The sequence below is a fragment of the Lissotriton helveticus genome, chromosome 4_1, assembly GCF_964261635.1.
Source record: "Lissotriton helveticus chromosome 4_1, aLisHel1.1, whole genome shotgun sequence".
Lineage (NCBI taxonomy): Eukaryota > Metazoa > Chordata > Amphibia > Caudata > Salamandridae > Lissotriton > Lissotriton helveticus.
The window spans coordinates 10,840,127-10,858,871 of NC_136063.1; positions in this window are offsets into that span (position 1 = coordinate 10,840,127).

Genomic DNA, 18,745 nt, shown 5'->3' on the forward strand with positions numbered 1-18,745 from the left:
ACTCTCTGACACCGCAGAGGTTTGGAGCCCTGAGAGGCATAAGGCCTGTGTCAGGTACGCCACAAGGCTTAAATGTTGCTTGCGAAGTGTTCTCGCAGAGACAACAAGAGCTATCGCCCCTGTACCCACCTTACCCATCAGTCATTCTGGGACACTGGCCCAGCGATCAGTCGCTCCTTAGTCACCCCTTACCTCCCTAGCAGACAGCTACGGTCTGCCAATGCGTTTTGCGCCATCGTGCCAAAGGTCAAACGGTCCAGATCGGGAGGCCGTTCTTTCTCCCTGAATGCTGCCAGGTTATGGAACAGTTTACCCCTGTATTTAAGGTCCAATTCAGATCTCACCTCCTTTAGGAAGCACCTGAAAACTTTTCTGTTCAATAAATAGATGTGTTCCCCTTCTTTCTTATTTGCCCTTGTCCGTACACTTTGTCAGTCATAGCGCTTGGACGCCTCTGGGCAGCTATTTGCGCTTTACAAAACACATTTTAATTTCATTCATTTCACCCAGTGAAGAATGGTGAACTGAACTTGGATAGAGATGGGGCCAGTGAAGGAAGCTAAAGATGGTGGGAAAGGAGTCCAGTGGATCAGAAGAGGACTTCTCTTGACTCAAGGAAGACCGTTGACTCCAGCTGGTAGGGAGACAAAGGGAATCCCTGTTAGAATAGGCATGAATCCACCCTTAGATATGTGTACCTCTACCCACATACAGAACAGTAGCTACCTGGCAGATGAAGCACCATGGATCCAGAAGACATCTTTAGCTAAGGAAAGGAAGAGGTGCTCCTGCGTGGATCAGTGATACCAATATAAGCGCTCCAGCGCAATGAGTACCAAAACAAGGAGAAAGCGCTCAGCTCAGTCATAGGAACAAATGATAAGTGCCCCAGCATATTAGTACAAACGCAAAAGAAACAAACGCTCCAGCGCGGTGTGTGCAAACTCAAAATAAAGCGCTCCAGCGCTGTGTAGGTAACCCCAAAGTAAAGCGCTCCAGTGCGGAGTAGGTAACCCTAAAGTAAAGCGCTCAAGTGCTGTGTAAGCTACCCCCACAGCAAGCGCTCCAGCGGGACGTGAGTAAGCTCAAGGAACTGCAGCGTTCCTTAGTATAAACGCAAAAGAAACAAGCGCTCCAGTGCGGTGTGCGCTAAATCAATGTAAAGCGCTCCAGCGCGATGTAGGTTACCCACACAGCAATCATGGGGCTTGGTTCCTGGAGAGGCAAGGCTAATGGCAGGCACAAGAAGAACCCAGCTCTGTGACGAGCACCCCCGTCGGAAGTAGAGTGGGTCAATGAAGCAGCGCGCCTGCGTAACCTCAGAATACCTGGCATTCGGTCGAATCTGTAGCAGGCAGAAACAGGAGGGAATCTGGTGACAATTTGAAGCGCCAAGCCGGCGGGAACCGCTGTAGATATGCGGATTCCCCCGAAAGCGCTGACGTCAATGGGGGTGTTACCTGGTCGTGGAACTAGACTGCAACCCATCCGACGCCCGGAAGAGAGGATTCCTGTCCTTTGTATGTGCGAGGAGGTACACACTACGGCCAGGAAGCCATAAACCACAACAGCCTGGGTCTCATCACTGACTACTGTCAGTGGCCACTGTGGCTTGCAGTCTGTCTGTTGGGACACACCAGTGAGCAAGTTAAAGGTTAGAGGCTGCACAGATGGTGACCACAGTTGAAGAGAAGGGTTCCCCATGGATTAGCTTGGTGGTCCCTGGGAGTATGGACAGAGGGAATCCAATAGGTTCACATTGGCGTAGAACTGGAGTATGCCCCTGCAGTTGCGGGCCAGGTCCAGGTTCTATCGCCCAAGGCAGGGAAGCCCATCAAGGTAGTAATTGGTCTACCCTTTGTTTTGGCTGGAAGGGGGTTGTGTTGGACTTGGCCCTTTTTGCAGGGTCACCCCTGAACTTTTTGCCTTCCTCCTGTATTTTTTCTGACCTTTTTTTTTTTTTATGACACTGGGCACTTTACCACTGCTGATCAGTGCTAAAGTGCATATGCTCTCCCTATTGTAAATTGATGTATGGATTAGTGACTCCATGAATGGCTGATTTGGTTTACTTGTCAGACCCTATTACAGTGCACTGAGTGTGCCCAGGGCTTGTAATCCAAATGCTGCTGGTGGGCTTGCAGCACTGGTTGTTGCCACCCACAGAAGCAGCCTGTAAAAGTGTGTCTCAGGTCTGCCATTGCAGAGCCTGTGTGCAGTCTGGTACTGCCATGCTGACTGAGCATATGCACCCACTTGCCAGTCCCTAAACCTTCCCTTTTCTTGAGGCACCCCTGTGGTAGGCCCAAGGACAGGGTGCATTGTAAGTATAAGGTTTGACAAGCCCTGGTGTGTGTGGCATGTCCTAATAGTGAATTACAGCGATTTTGTTTTCCAGTATTGCAAGCCTACCTGTTCTCCATAGGCCAGAATGGGCAGTTAGATTATTACATTTTATAATCCTACCTGACTCAGGGAACATGGCAGAACTTCAAGTTTAGTATGCCTGAACAAGGAATGATAAAATACATCTTTTAGAAAAGTTGATTTTATCATTCTGTGTTTGAAAATATCACTTTTGGAAAGTAGGTATTTTCTTGTTTAACTGTTCAAGCCTGCCTCTGCTAGGTTGTGTATTCCTTGTCTGGAGTTTGAGTGACGGGCTGGGGGATCCCAGGAGACAGAGTGAGTCAACCCAGTGGTGAAGATAGAGATCTGCATCTAGATGGGAGGGAGGAGTTGTACCTGGGACCTGAATAGGGCTGTGCCTTCCCTCCACAATGATGGCTCCGCCTCCTCAGGTGCGTCTGATGTCTCTGACATACACTGTAAAAGGAGAGAAGGAGTCATGTCAACAGAGTGCTTCAGGGCTAAGCTTTCCCTCGACAATACAGGCTCCACTTCCGGTGGAGTGTCTGATTTTTATGCCCTGCACTGTGAAAGGAAAGAATGAGTCATGTAAACAGAGTGCTCCAGGACTGACCAGAACTGGTTTGGACTAGGCAAAGGCCCCTCTGCCCTCAGAGGACAAAGGATGTTGGGGTATAAGTATTGGGACCCTGATCCTAAGAATTTAGATCACTTTTGAAAACAAGAAGTAACCTTTGCTGTGGAGAGGAAGCAGAAGAAACTGAGGAGAGACTATCCCTAAGCTGAAGTGCTGCTTGGGGGATTGGCCTGCAGTGGTTGTCCGACTGCCAAAGAAAGGAGAAAGGACTTTGTGTGTACTTTATTCAATTTTTGAAGGATCTCCAAGGGCTTGAGAGAAGAGCTTGCCTCCTGCTGAAGTCTCAGGGACAACAGACTTCAACCACCAGCTCCCCAAGAGTTCTTTGAAAGTGCCTGCTGTTGTTTTGGGCCTTCTGAGGGATTGCGTGTTGCACGGAGCTGGAGGTGCAAGTCACAAAGAAAAAGCGTGTCGCTGTCGTAGCCGCTGCTGTCGCATCTCTGAACAAGGGTATCGCTGCTGTAGCTGATGCATTGCACTGCATCACAAGAAATGTCTTGCAACATCGAAGAAGCGTGTCGCTGTTGCTGTCACAGCCGTTGCCGTCGCATTTCTGAACAAGGATATAGCCGCTGCAGCTGACGCATTGCACCGCAGAAGCGCCTCACATCCACGGGGAAGCGTGCCACCATCGGAGCTGATGTCGTCACATCTCTGAACAAGGGTGTCGCCGCTGCAGCTGTCGCATCGTGCGGAAGCATCTCGCATCAAGGGAGAAGAGTGTCGCCGCCAAAGTAGCTGTCTTCGCATCTCTGAACAAGGGTGTCGCCGCTGCAGCTGAAGCATCTTGCATCATCGGAGAAGCATGCCGCAACAACAAGAAGAGGACGTCTTTGTTTCTTTTCACCAAAATTCCAAAGCATCACTATCTTTGCAACACTTTTCATTGCCCTGCGTGTCACATCTAAAGGTACATTGACTCAAAGTGTTGCATTTTAAGATCTAAAGAGAACTAAACTAAACATTACCATTTTAAGTACAGTATTGTGGATTTTTGTTGTTTGTGGTCTTGCTTTAAATCTATATAAAGAATACTTATTTTTAATATACAACTCTCTGGTGTGCGTCTGTAGTGTTGTCACTGGATTACTGTATGTGTTCACAAATGCTTTACACACTGCCTCTGAAATAAGCCTGTCTGCTCGTGCCAAGCTACCAAGGGGGTGAGCAGGGGTTATTTTAGGAGTATACCCCTTACCCTGACTGGAGGCAAGGGTCCCTATTTGTCACAAGTACCTACCTGTGCCAACTAGAGACCCCCAAATCTTACACCCACACTATGTTTCCATCGTTGAATTCCTCGAAACTCTCTACTGGCCCTCTTAATCTGATTTCTATAGTCCATGTCCTATCTCTCTGTACGCTCCATCCTCTGGCTGCCCTCTCCATCTGCTCTCTACTGTCCATGGCCCTTTGTATGTATCCCACTGTGACTATTTTCCACCACATTCCTTAACTGTGTCATCCCACTGTATGTATCCCACTGCTTCTATTGCCCACCACATGCCCCAACGTTGTCACCTCACTGGATGTATTCCACTGGTTCTGTTCCCCACCACATGCCCCCATCTGTGTCACTCCACTGTATGTATCCCACTGCTACTGTTCTCCGTGATATGCACACATCTGTGTCACCCACTGTATGTATCAGACTGCTTCTGTTCCCAAGCATATGCCCCATCTGTCATCCTACTGTATGAATCCCACTGCTCCTGTTCTCTACCACATGCCCCATGTGTGTTGTTTTCCTGTAAGCATGCTACTGCTGCAGTTCTCCAACACATGTCCCCATTCGCCATCTCACTCTATGTATCCCACTGCTTCAGTTCTCCACCACATGCTCCAGTCTGTGTCATCCCACTGTATGGATCTCACTGTTTCAGTTCTCCACGACATACGTGTCATCCCACTGTATATATCCTACTGTTTCTGTTCTCAATCACATGCCCCATCTGTGCCACCCACTGTATGTATCCCACTGCTTCTGTCCACCACCACATGCCCCCATCTGTGTCATCCCACTGTATCTATCCCACTGCTTCTGTTCTATACCCTATGCCCCCATATATGCACTCTTGGGTCTCATCTAATTTTTTCTTCTAATTCTTATGCGTTTATTCACTATTTCTACCACCGCCCACTTTTTTAATCAGAAGCCTCTCTCTTACCTCTTATCTCCTCAATCACTCACCCATTCATTCCAGTCTTCCAACCAGTTATTCAAGCACTTGTCCATACACACATTCACCCCCTCATTCATTCATCCATGTACTGAGTTATGCATGTTTCAGTCAACATTTCACATGTTATGGAATTCCCCCACTCACCTGTCCAGAAAAACAACACATACAAAAGAAGCATTTTTTATTTTTAAAGACCACAATTTTGGGCTTGACCAGGATTTTCTTTGGGCTGCGATATTAAACATGTTGTCTATCTGGAAAGAGTAGACCTATGATAAAATGTGCCAAAAGCTTCAAAGATGGCCAACTGTACATACCGAGGTGGCCAGCTATGAATGGATTTTGCCTTATTATCCAAGATCACTGATACGGTACTTTCAACATGTCCCCCATGTTGATATGGTAATTTAAGTATAAGCTAAGCCAAAGATATCCAGGGATGGACACCCAGAAGGTCAGACTTAATGGCTTTGTCAATGCTTGTGTTTTAATTGCTATTTTTAAACATAAAGGTTTACGGCATACAGCCAAACCAGTAAACTTTAATGCATTTATTAATATTTTTGATTCTAAATGAGTCATCTCAATAACCAGCAAAGACAATGTTCGCTTGGTCTTGAGACACATCATTTTGCAGTTGCAGGTTTTGTGCTGCTTGTTGCAGTGTGCATTTGTGCTCCTTTTTGCAGTGTGTATGGGTTGCAACAGTTGATACTAGTTTTGTTACTGGTGCTGATGCTTGTGCTGTTCTAGTTGGTTTTAGTGCAAGTGTTGGAGCTGGTCGTGATGCTGGTGTTGGAGTTGGTGTTGTTGCTGGTGTATTCAACAAAAGAGGGAGGTACCCGAATATTGAAATAGGGACAGGATGAGTTAAGTCCAAAATTCAAAGAGTGTCCCAACCGAGAGACACCGAAACCTGGAAGTTTTTAACCTTTGATTGTAATAAATGTATGTAACAACTTTTTAATACTACTTTTGCATTTTGTTAAGTGCGTTGTGCTGACATACCTTATAATATTTTCTGTTGTCAATAGGTTACTATCAATGAGTTCTGTGATATAGCCTTGGTAAATCTGTTACTTATTTCGGTACTGATGTTAGTGTTGGTCCAGTTGTTGGTGTAGATGCTGATGCTGTTTCTGATGGCAGTGCTGGTGTGAAGGTTAGCTATGGTGCAGGTTTTATTTTTGGTGGAGGTGTTGATGCTGTGTTGTTAATGGTATTGTTAATGATTTTGGTGCTGGCGTTGTTGCTAGTTTTTGTACAGGTGTTTGTTTTGATGTTGCTGGTCTTGGTGTTGGTTTTGGCACATGTGTTGGTTTTGTTGCCGGTATTGATGTTTTTGCTGGTGTTGGTGTTAGAATTGACGCAGTTGTTGGTAGTGATGTTGGTGCTACCGATGGTACTGGTACTAGATATGCTACAAAACAGGACTATACACAGTAGTGAAGTTGAAGGATCACTTTAAAAGCATATTCATACATGTTGACACTTAACAGAGACCAGTCCATACTTGGTGTAGAGGTCCAGCATACCTGGCAGGTTCCTTTTCCATGGTCATAGTTATCACAGTAGTGGCTATTGTCACCAGTCTTCTTTCAAGTGTGGTGATGTTGCGGCTCCTTGTTTTGGACCTTCCAGAGATGCTGTATGTTTTTGTGGGGCAGGGTGGTAAGCTGGTGGCCCAAGATCAGATTCCTCTGAGCATCTCTGATATGGAAAGCTAGATTTTGAGATGATCTGCTGCTGCGTGCAGTGGGTAAAAGCCAGCACATTTAGCTCATCAGAACTTAGGATGAAGCATAAAGACCAGGGAATACTTCTTACAACACATAATCAAGTGCCTCCTGCACATAGTTTATTTTTCTACATTCTTGTTTCTCTGCTCATGTTTAAAACAATAACACAGCTGCACTTCTCTCATGTGTTTCCTGCTTTTTAGGGGTTCATTTCCGCATGTCCTGCAGGGCCTGGCCTTCATCTACGCCGTGGAGGAGATTAACAGAAACCCAGCACTTTTACCGAACCTCACGCTGGGGTACCATTTATTTGACTCCTGTGCTAGTGAGATGAAAGCTCTTCAGAGCACCCTGAGCATCTTGTCCCAGCAAAGTGAGCCAGTGCCAAACTACAGGTGCCAGAGCAAGAGCACCCTGGTGGGTTTCATCGGCGACCTGTCCTCATCAACGACCTACTCCATGGCCCAACTCCTGGCACTGTACAGGTATCCACAGGTAAGCAGACGCCTTACTTCCAACCGTTCAGATCTTTTCTTAAGACACAAGTGGCCATCTCACAGGCCTCACCGAGATGCCCTGTGATATTCTGCATCAGAAATTATACTCAGGATCCCAAAAATTCAAGGAAACAACAATTTATCATTTGGACAAAAACTGTATATTGTAACATTGCAACCAGATTAGGCAAAGTGACCAGTTTCTGCTGCTTGTCTTGTGATATACGAAGGCCAGCATCACAATCCTGTGTTGTGATTATGCATAGGAGCAGAAGGGAGCTATGAACATGATTCAACTAAATCATATTGTCGAAATTGTGCGGACTAACTACAGTACAAGCACTAACTACAGCATGTGCCCTAACTATAGAGAATGCACTTGTAGTGTAGTTCCAATATTCCCAATAGGCTCTGCGCATTGGAATAATATAAACAGCAGTGTAGATGTAGGACTGAGGTCTACTAGGACTCTACTGACTATATTAAACTTAATTAGTTTTGCCAGCTAGCTCAGAGGTCACTAGAAACTTTCTCGAATGTTCAGGAAAGAGTTAACTCTCCGGATTTAGACAAGAAGGGATTAGCTTCTGACAACCGCATAAACATGACAACTTTGCTCCCTCAGAATAAAGAGTATATCTCTAAAGTTGTGTGAAAACAATAGACGGTTATTTCACTCAGTCAATCGTGCGTACCAGAGTGCAGAGAAATAGAGAGACGGGTGTTTTCAATAAAAGGTGATATTTATTGAGCAGTCTTCTTTCTCATGCTAGAGGAATGAACTGCCACAAGTGCAATACTTATCATAAAGTAAAGTGCGTACAGTAAAAGGAGTATTATGAAATAATACTGTCAAAGCATTGATATGGTATCTTAGCCATATGATTCTTTAAAATGGATAAAATATATACATACATAAAAACATTGACTAACGTACTCAACTGGTGCTTCTAATCTACACCTACCCCGGTGTACCTGACCTAAGCCTAATACGTGGGAAGGAGTAAGTAAGTTGCAGTTTAAGTTAAGTTGGGTTTTTGCCAAGGATCTGAATCAAGAATTCTCTTTAAGGGTTTAGTCAGCTCCGTACCTTGGTAATAGAATGTAGGAGGTCTTGTATCTCTCTCTTAGGACTCGATCTCCCAGCAAAGTTGGAAACAACGGAACTGAATTTTCTCGGCAGGAGAAAAAGACAGCGTCTCTCTCAGTGCGTCAAAGGGGAGGGGCGGCTTCCTTCGGCTATCGCATCAGCTGGGCTTCCGGGCAAGTAGATAGCGTCTCTGCTCCAAACCACTGTGTGTTTGCTTAAGGCAACGTTGGTATATTTATACCTGGAAGGTGCCGGGTTTGACGTAAGGTTGGACATAAGACGTCACCAAGAACTAACAGTTCTTTCTGGACTCTAGGAGTTCTTGTGCAAATCAAAACAAGAGCAGGGGGAATTCTCGGGCTGCTGGAGGCTTGGTTTGTTTAAAGAACGCGTTGTACTTTCTAGGAGTCTAGGGGAGTAGCCTTGCCGTATTTGGACTGCATTGGCTATTACTAAATATGGATATGATTCTTATGCCTTCATAAGAATATTATTTATTATAACCATATAAGGGGATAAATCGGGAATATCGAATTAGGGTCCTAGATAGAAACACAACACCCACTCCACGAATTAATGTCCAACATTACTAAAAACTAAGCAATATTAAACATAACGATGCATGTGTGTTTTCCAACCCTCCCCAAAATACATAATTCACATTTGAAATGGTATATGGTAAATACACGAAAATGAGTATTGGTACTGTACGCTTTTCAAGCAGTGTCATCATTCAGTTAAATGCATATATATATCAGCTGAATGAATTGTGAAAGTTACACATGAAATGGCTCTGAGTACAGAAAAGAAGGTCGAGACCATTTCATCACATATTTATGCAAATGCTATACATGTGCTAGAGGCTGAGGTAAAATATTGTCTCTAGAGTTCCTAAAATAGAAGCTCTGTTCTCTAAGAATAGTTCTACTTTAAGCAGAGTACTTTGTGCCAGGAAAAAGGGTAAATATTTTGCAAGTGAAAAAAAATAATTTCGCTTTCAGGGGAAAAAATAGTTACAAATGTTTTCAGTAGCTGTGTTTATCGAAAACTGAAGGCCGAATTCAGAGTTCAGGGAACGCTGTGCGATGGTTGTTTTAAAAAGTTATTCTTGTTGTTCAGGGGAGAACATCATATCAGACAGGCTTGCAAAAAATTGGTCTACAACATCAGGTGAAAGTTCGACCAAGTTCGAAAATGCTGAAACAGTGTATATGTGAGAGTTATTGCTATCATCGATGTTTGGATCAGCAATGCTCACAGAAGTTTGTACCTGTTTGGTGCTGCTTTCCTCTCGTACTTCACCGCCACCTACTCATAGTGGTGAAGTCTCAACAAATGCCATCATCAGAATAGGTAACCGCTGGGGACAACACTATGCATGAGTCGTTACCGGACCTAGCAAGGTATCTATATCCATTGGTACTGCTGATGGTAGTGTAAGACAGACGTCCAACACGCATTCTTCTCCGCATAGCAGACATCGAAGCACAGGTAAGATGCAATTTTGCCAAATTGGTCTGAATGAAAGAAGCCATGTTGTACTTAGATCTCGTAGCCGGGCTAATCCGAGGACTTTAGTGATGCGGTCCCGATAGCGTATAGCTAGGATCGTTTCTTCCATCGTTGCTGGAGTCTTGTCTGTGGCTTGGCTTGCCACATCGGAGCAGGAGGATCAAAAATAAAATTCCTGCTACGAGTCCCAAAAGTAGAGGCAGGCCGCCAAATAACGAATGGACAACATTCGGGAAAATGCCCAGAACTGTTTCAAAGGGTGCTAACAGTCCCGAAAAAACTGTCGTAAATACATGTGCGATGCCACTGGTATCAGATATGTTTAAGATTTGACTTAACATTTCTACGAAATGCACGGGGCAATTTGTTGATAATAGGGAATGTATCTCTGCCGCTGTCCTTGCAACTTGCAGATCATACGTCTCTTTGGACGAGGTTAAAGGCACAGTTGTCTGTAAAATAATAGACTTCATTCTGCTTAAAGTATCAATTCGAATAGAAGAGATATTCAAAGAAGGCCATAACGCAGCCTCCATGTCTGGATTGCTGTGTGGATACAATACTTGCATACAGCAAATGACCCTGGAAGTGACGGTTACGAGATAGGCTTTTCCTGGCACCATGCCACAACAGCTGTGGTCAATTATTAGAACATAACTGCCGTTGGAAAGCTGTCTGAAAAATGGCTCTATCTGTTTTGCAGGACTGCCATGCAGGTGACATGAATGTTTATTTGAAGACCCTTCGCAGGCTCCATGCAAGTTAATACATTGACACAGAAGTGTACCACTTAGTGATTTTTTACAATTGTTACCACTAAGAAATACTTCTTTTTTTCCTTCACTATAACATTTGTGTGTGCAAGGTAAATCCCAGGTTGATTTGATATAGCCGTTACCCAACCTTTCATACTGGCCTGCTGGTATATACTCTTGGGAATATTTAAACTGGAAAGTTGTTATCGGAATTGTAATTATTCCGTGTGTTATCCATTCAATGACAGGTCCCTCTGACATTGTCAATGGTAATCTCTCAAGTTTTTCAATGCTCAGAATCGTATAGTCTGCTCCTTTTTGTGCCAAACTGATTTGTTTATCAGTAAGGTTAAAGATAGAGAATAATGACGTTGTGTTGATTAAACGCAGATTTTGCAACGTCCAGCCAAGCTGTACAATAGAACGCAATTGGGACTGACCATGTTGTAACATTAGTAAGTCCTGCTCTAATACATCAATAGCAGATGATACAATGCTGTCCAGTGAATATATTCTGGAGGACAGAGTCATTAACCCATTGTCCACTACAGAAAGGGATTTTTCCAAATTAATACGATCAATTTCTCGTATTTTTTTGGCTGTTTCAATTTGTGTTTCTTTCCAAGCTTCGTTGCATGCAGTGTATATAGCGGCCGCTATGAAACTTTTCTGACACTGATTGCGAGGTCCCATTATGAAATCTGGCAAGTCAGCACCGTCTTTAAGTAAAGTCAAGTGTTGCTTAATTTCAGTCAGTGTGGATTTTTGTAGCCATTCGAGGCATAGTTTCCCTACACTGTATGTTGTTACTATCCTTGGAGGTTGTCCCTGGGAATATCTTGGGTCTGGCCTGTTCAGTTTTAACCCCTGTATTTTGTTCAGGAATCTATCTTGACAGTTATTTGTGTCAGTGGGCCAGATCAACCATTTTTTCCAATCAGTATTTGTTCTGGTTTGGTGTAAAATATGGGATATGTCTATCTCCACATCTGTAGTGCTATTACTATCAGGTATGGGCTTCGGAATAGACGGTTTATTTAGGTCTTTTATCTTGGCTAAACCAAAACAAGTTGCTTGCTGAATTGTGTCACTCAGAAATATTATCTGTTCTGGGATCATGCAGGCTCTAAATAATGCTTCTAAACCTTGGACCTGCCAGTCTTTTGTACCCCAGAGGGTTTTTGTTTCAATGTTGTTTTTCCAAAATTCAAAACCAAATGTAGTCATTTTTTCATAAAATGTTTCAGAATAGATCAATTTAGTATTTGTCAACATTGTTTTCATTCATGTCTTATTTAACATTTTAAAATAAAACGTTTCTGCATCACTTGTGTTAAACACTGAGAAGTATGGGAATTTCTCATAAAATGTTTTCGAGCTGTCTTTAGGCGGTGTTGCACAATGTTCCCATTGGTTATAATTAAAAAAAAATCTAGGTTGAGCAGTTTTATGCAAATAGTGATGACCAAAATGATTATAACAATATAACTCTTCATAATTTGATGAACACTGCAAATAATCATGTTCTGTGAATTTTGCTGACATTACTAAATCTGACATCATATTATTAATGTTTCAAATTCCCAATCATCAGAGAAAGTACTTGGTTTTACAAAGTCACTTAAGTAAACCTTAAACTGGTGTGGATATTTCAAGAGCTCAATCGGGCCATACATTTCATAATCCGTTTTGTCCCATGCTACCCCACCGGGTATTGGATTGGCTGTGATGTTCACTGATGACAGTTCTCTTTTTTTGATGTGTGATGACTTGTGAGGCTTAAGGACCAAGTTGATGTTCTGACTTGCTGTGTCCATTGTACTATATTTTCCTTCAATGAATTTTCCCAAACATAGAACCACGATGAGCCAAAGTAGGAGGAAAAGTAAACCTAACACAATCCAAAATTCAATCCATGGTGAAATCAGATATTTTCATTTAGTTGGTGAAAAAGTTCAGTTACTTTGTCTTTGAAAGTTTTTGTTGCTGGCGTGTCTTCATGTTCACTTGGATCATCAGAAAAGTCATCGAAATTGATGAAGTAGCCAGATGCAGTTCTGTCAATTGTTGGAATTGCTTCTGGATTTTCTTTAGTCTTTGGATCTTTTTTTGGGAAATTAGTATAGTCCGATGCAACATCATTGTAGACAGGTCTTTCTTGACGAACTGTTGCAATTTGGGTTTCAAGAGGCACAAGTTCCATGGCTTTGTTGCATAGTCCTTTTTTGTTCACTGCAGGTTTATCAAAAGTGATTAGTCTCTCAGTTTGAACCTCTTGGATTGTAGCAAGATTTGGTCTTCTGCTATTTCTTGGGAGTCCACTGGGCCTACTACTTATTATTGGCCACATGATTGTGGTTTTACCAGGTCAATGGATACAACTCTGTTCTCCTTTTTACCAGCAAGGGACGGTAGTACTACTGATCTTGTTCCGCTGACAGCTAAGACAGGTACTGCTTTTCTGTAAGAAGGCCCAAATTCCTTCTTCACCGCCATCTTCTCTCTGACTAGATCCCCAATCTTTGGAATCCAGACAGGTCTTGCTGGGAAAGTTGGTTTTTCTTCAGTGGCTGTTGGCTTTAACTTTATATTACTCAGACTTCGTCTTCTTTCATTTAAGTCCTGTAAAACAGCTAAACGGTCTTTGATATCAAAGGCTTTTTCTTCTACCACTGAAGTGTGACTATCCAAGTCCTGGATATGCATTCTCGTACCGAACAATAGTTCGTCGGGAGTGAGACCTTTTAGAGAATTTCTTGGCAGATTGTTAAGACTACGTTGGACACTTGTTAAATGTTTGACCCACCCATCACCCGAACCTAATACCCTCGCCGTTATAGATTGCTTTATGTCCCGTTTTTTTCTTTCCACTACCGCATTTCCCTCAGGATGGAATGGAGAAGAATATCGCAATGCAGTTCCCATGCTGGCCATGGCCTCCTTGTAAGCCCTAGAGCTAAACACAGGACCCTGGTCAGAATGTAGCCTGCCAATTGCGTATGTGCCGATAAAGACTTGCAAATCTTTAATACCAGTTCTGGCGTCAGCCGAGCGCTGGTGTCTGTATTTCCAGTGAATCTGGTCTTAATATTTATGGGTTCGCATTTCTCCTGCTGGATTTTTGCGTATAGATAGCCTTATGCTTTCTAATAGAGGTGTCCTGGCACTAGTCTGGTCCGGTTCACGACTGCGATCTCAGGACAATCCTTTGCAAATTTGTAATGTTGCAAGCTCATCCCCGACCACCAGTATTCTGATTGTAATTCTTTTAGAGATTTCACAATCTCTAGGTGCATTAGACCCTCTCCCATGTGTGCGTCTGCTATTAATAAGACTCTCCGGTTCGTGTTTGGAATTACTCTATCCCTCACTCCAGGGATTTGAGCAAAAGGAACGGAGTTCGCATCTATTATGTATGTATAATTGAGTGGATAGCCGAGAGGTAATGCTGCATAGTCGCCTTTTAATGAGGCTTTTACCGCTAGCACGGTTTCTCCGTCTATTTATTTTTTAGAACATTTTTTTGTGGCTACGGAAGCCGGTTGAAGTGACATGAGTCTTTTGTAGTTCTTTCTGCAAAAGAACTCCCTGTTCCCAAAGTTTTTTATGCTTTATTGTGACACCTGTGTCATCTTTGTACCCATTTTTGATCCATGTCTGCATGTCATTATTGTAAGACTTGATGCAGTGATGCGAATCGCACACTATTAGTGTGGGGAATCGCGATCGGCATTTTCAAGCGCCGTCTTTAAAGATCTTATTTCAGCTCGCTGAGCTGAACAGTTTCTGAGTGATTCAGTTTTGGTGACTATTGGTCTGAATTTACCAAAGCGCCAGCGACCTTTAACAATCACGCACGCTGCGTTGTAGGAGTTTTTTCTCTACATCGTAGTGTTGTGCAAATCTGTCCATGTAGATTACACATGTGTACTGTTCGAGAGGCAAAATTTCGACTGGCAGAGGATATTCTTCTTCATTTTCTAGATCTTCTAGTTTTTTCATTTTTAGGTCAAAATAGTATTTCATGTCTTCTGCAGCAAGATAACTTTCCCATTGTATCCATTTTGAATATAATGCCACTGCATTCAGATTGCGTGGGCTTGTTAATGCCTCAAGGGCTGATTCTGCTGTTAAAACAGTTATCTTCCTGCCTTGGGCTTGGGCTCTTTCTTTTGCTACAGCAGTTTGAACCGCTATTAGAATTTTTTCAGTAGAACTGAATTTCATTTCAGCTTGTGTGTACAAATGTGATTTGTAAGCTATTGGTACAGTTTCTCCCTAATTAGAGGTCAGGTACGTGAATCCGCATCTTCCTGGGATGACTCGGATTACAAGGTTGCGTATGTTTTCGCGTGTTTGCAATTTTGTTTTAGCTAACATGTTTGTTTGCAATGATATTAAAATATCTGTGTGTTTCTGAGTCCAATTTATTGGTTTGAAATCAGGTTTTATTAATTCATAGAGAGGTTTAACCCTCTCTGCATAATTTAGAATGTATGTTCTTCCGAAATTCAGGAAACCTAGTATTGATTGTAAGTTCTTCAGCGTTTTAGGTGCTTGGAGTACAGCACACTTCTCTAAGAAGTTATCTGCTAGGCTTTTGCCTTCACTTGATAATTCATATCCTAAAAATAGGACAGTTAGATGGGCAATTCGTGACTTTTTATAGTTGAATTTTTAACCCTCAGCTGCAAACCCAAGTATTATGGTGTTTACTCTTTTCAAGTGTGTCTCCAGGTCATCATCTGTCAGATAGATGTCATCGACATAGGATAATGCCTCATCATCATATATTTGTAGTAACTCTGTTACCCTTGCTGAGAATAATCCTGGGCTATTCTTGAATCCCTGTGGGAGCCAACAGAAGTGTTTTTGCGACCCCATTATTGAAAAAGCGGTAAAATACCTGCTTTCAGGTGCAATGTTTTGACAAAAGAAACCATTTGAGATATCTAATGTTGTTTTATATTTATTTGCGCACGATGTTATTCATTAGTGCTGCACTGTGTGAGTTTTGTACTGCAAATGATTTGCAGCAAGAGTTTAAGTGTCTGTAGTCCAAAACTAGACGATATGAATCATCTGGCTTCGAGACAGGAAACAAAGGATTGTTCATTTGTGAGGTGCATGTTTCAATCACCCCCTGGTATTCAAGTTCATCTAAGATCTCCCTGACTTGATTTTTAGCTTCTTGCTTAACTGGGTACTGCCTTTGTGCAGTGGGTTTACTTTTTAACTGGATTTTGTGGGGAGGAGAATCCTCAACCCATCCTACATGATTTTTATATAATGCAGGAGCTTGGGCCACTGCCCATTTTCTTGCTAATGTGTATTTTTCATGAATTGGAATATGATTTGAGAAGGCAGGCATAATCATTTCTTCGCCATGAGGGCACTCCTTGACAAACTCTGGTGGCCAGTCTTTCTCAGCTAACAGGATGTCATAGCCTTTCGAAAGGTTATCCCAAAAGAGACCCCTTACTTTCCTAGTCTCGTCCCCCTCTATACGTAATGTTATTTCGTATAACTTATGGGGTTTGCAAACTCTGGTGTCTGCAGTTTCCACTTGAATGTATTCATTCGTGTCCACTGTCTACGCAAGATTCATCAGGATCTTGCGATATGAAATGAAATGAAATGAAAAATTACATTTATAGAGCGCATAGACTACCCGGAGGCCTCGCAGCGCTTTAACTGAAATCCAAGGCAACCGACTAGGGTGATTAACAGATTCTTCCAAACAAGTGAGTTTTTAAAGACCTCCTGAATGCCGTCCGGTTGTTGTTGTTCTCTCTAAGGTCAAGCGGGAGGGAATTCCAAATTCTCGCAGCATTGTGCGAGAATGAGCGGCCGCCCCAGCGGGCTTTGTTTATCTTAGTTGTAGCGGCCAAATGCAACGAGCTGGAGCGCAGGGCTCTAAGGGGACGGTAGGGAGTAGCTAAAGGGTACATTATTTCTGGACCTGTTCTGTGAATTGCTTTTTGGACAAGGCACATGGCTTTAAACTGTACCCTAGATGCCACAGGAAACCAGTGTAGCTGTCTTAAGGCATGTTTGGCCGACTGCCAGCGTGGAATTTGAAAGAGTCGGTCCGCACAGTTTTGGGTGACCTGGAGTTTGTTGATCACTGCCACCGGGGCTCCCAGGTAGAGAGCATTACCATAATCCAGGCGGGAGAGTATCAGGGCCTGGACCATGACTCTCCTCGCCTGGAATGGGAGCAAAGGGAGCACTTTCCGGAGCATTCTCATCAACCCAAAACAGATAGATGCGGTTTTGGTGGCCTGAAAAGTAAAGTCCAGTGATTTATCAAGCCAAACTCCCAGGCTCTTTATCTGAAGTTTGGTGAGGGGAGGGGGGCCTAGACAAGTGGGCAAGATAGAGGCCGGAATAGTAGGTGAGGAGTTGCCCAATAACATGATTTCAGTCTTCTCCCCATTCAGTCTGAGGCAGGAGGATTTCATCCATTTAGCCACTGCTTCTAAACATGAGCTCAGCGTGCTAGAAAACCCCTCAGTGTGGTCCAGTGAGACCACCAGCTGAGTGTCGTCTGCATAGGTGACAATACGGACGCCAAATGGATGAACTATCTCCGCTAGAGGCCTCATGTAGACGTTAAAAAGTTTGGGGCTCAGGGCAGAGCCCTGAGGAACCCCACAGCTGAGTGGCTGCTTGGTGGATACAGCCTCCCCCTCGAACACCTGGAAAAAGAGTTCGTCCATGAAGGATGTAAGCCATGCCAGGGCCGCACCCGATACTCCCATGCCCTTCAAACGATGTAATAGGGTGGCATGGTTAACCTTGTCGAACGCAGCGCTGAGATCTAATAATATGATGGCTGCTTTCCCTCCACTGTCTAACACAGCTCTTGTTTCTTCTGTCACTGCTAACAAAGCTGTCTCAGTCCCGTGTTGGGGACGGAATCCCGTCTGGGAGGCACACAGCAGATTATTAGATTCCAATTAATCTACTAAGATGTTATTAATGTGGTTTTCTAGGAGTTTACTCAGCCAGGGTAACAAGGAGATGGGGCAGAAGTTGGCTAGGTTGCTTTGGTCTAGAGTGGTTTTTTTAAAAGGGCCTTGACCATTGCACATTTCCACCCAGTTGGGACTATGCTCAAAGTAATAGAGATGTTAAGGACGTCGAGGATGACTGGGCGGATATATCCATGACCAAAGTAAGAAACTGCGGGGGTGCTGGGTCACCAGGGGATCCTGAAGTGACTTTAGGAATTATTTTATTTAGGGAGGTAGAGTCCAAGAGAGGGAATTTGTCCAGCATACAAGGGGCCAGAATATTGGGGCGTGCTATAGTGGCGACATCAGATTCGATTCCATCAGTGGAGAAGGAAGAATAGATGGTCTGAATCTTCTGAAAGAAGAAAGTTGCTAAATTGTTACAGCGGGCTAGTGCCCCGTCTTGCGAGCTATGGTCACTTCTGCTGCGCTGTCTAGCATGGTCTAGGCCCACCCTCCGTTTTTCAGTTGTGTCCTCAGTATCCTCGGCATGTTTCATTATTTTAATACTGGCTACCTTCTTTCTTGGAAATTGTAATTTTTTACTTTGATGAGCAGGTTCCTTGTCTTTGGACTTTACGTGCTCTTCCTTATGTTCTGACCGTCCTCTTCTTTCCAATTTCTGTGAGAAAGTCAGAAAAGATCGAGAGGGACGTGTATCAATATCTTGATATCTATCAGGTTTTCACAATTTATCCCTATCTCTAAGGTTGTAACTTTTCTCAGAGGGCTCCCTCTGGGGAGACTTGTGTCCTCGGTCCGGATATCTTTCTCTCCATTGAGGAGACCTTCCTCTGGACTAAAAACGTTTTTCTCTGGGAGTGGATTGTTTATTACCATCCCAACTCTTTTTTGGAGTGTTCAGATTATTTTTAATAAATGTTTTTTCAGTATTTTCAGTTAGTTAGGGTTTTACTGGTTTCCCACCCAAACTATCTCTTCC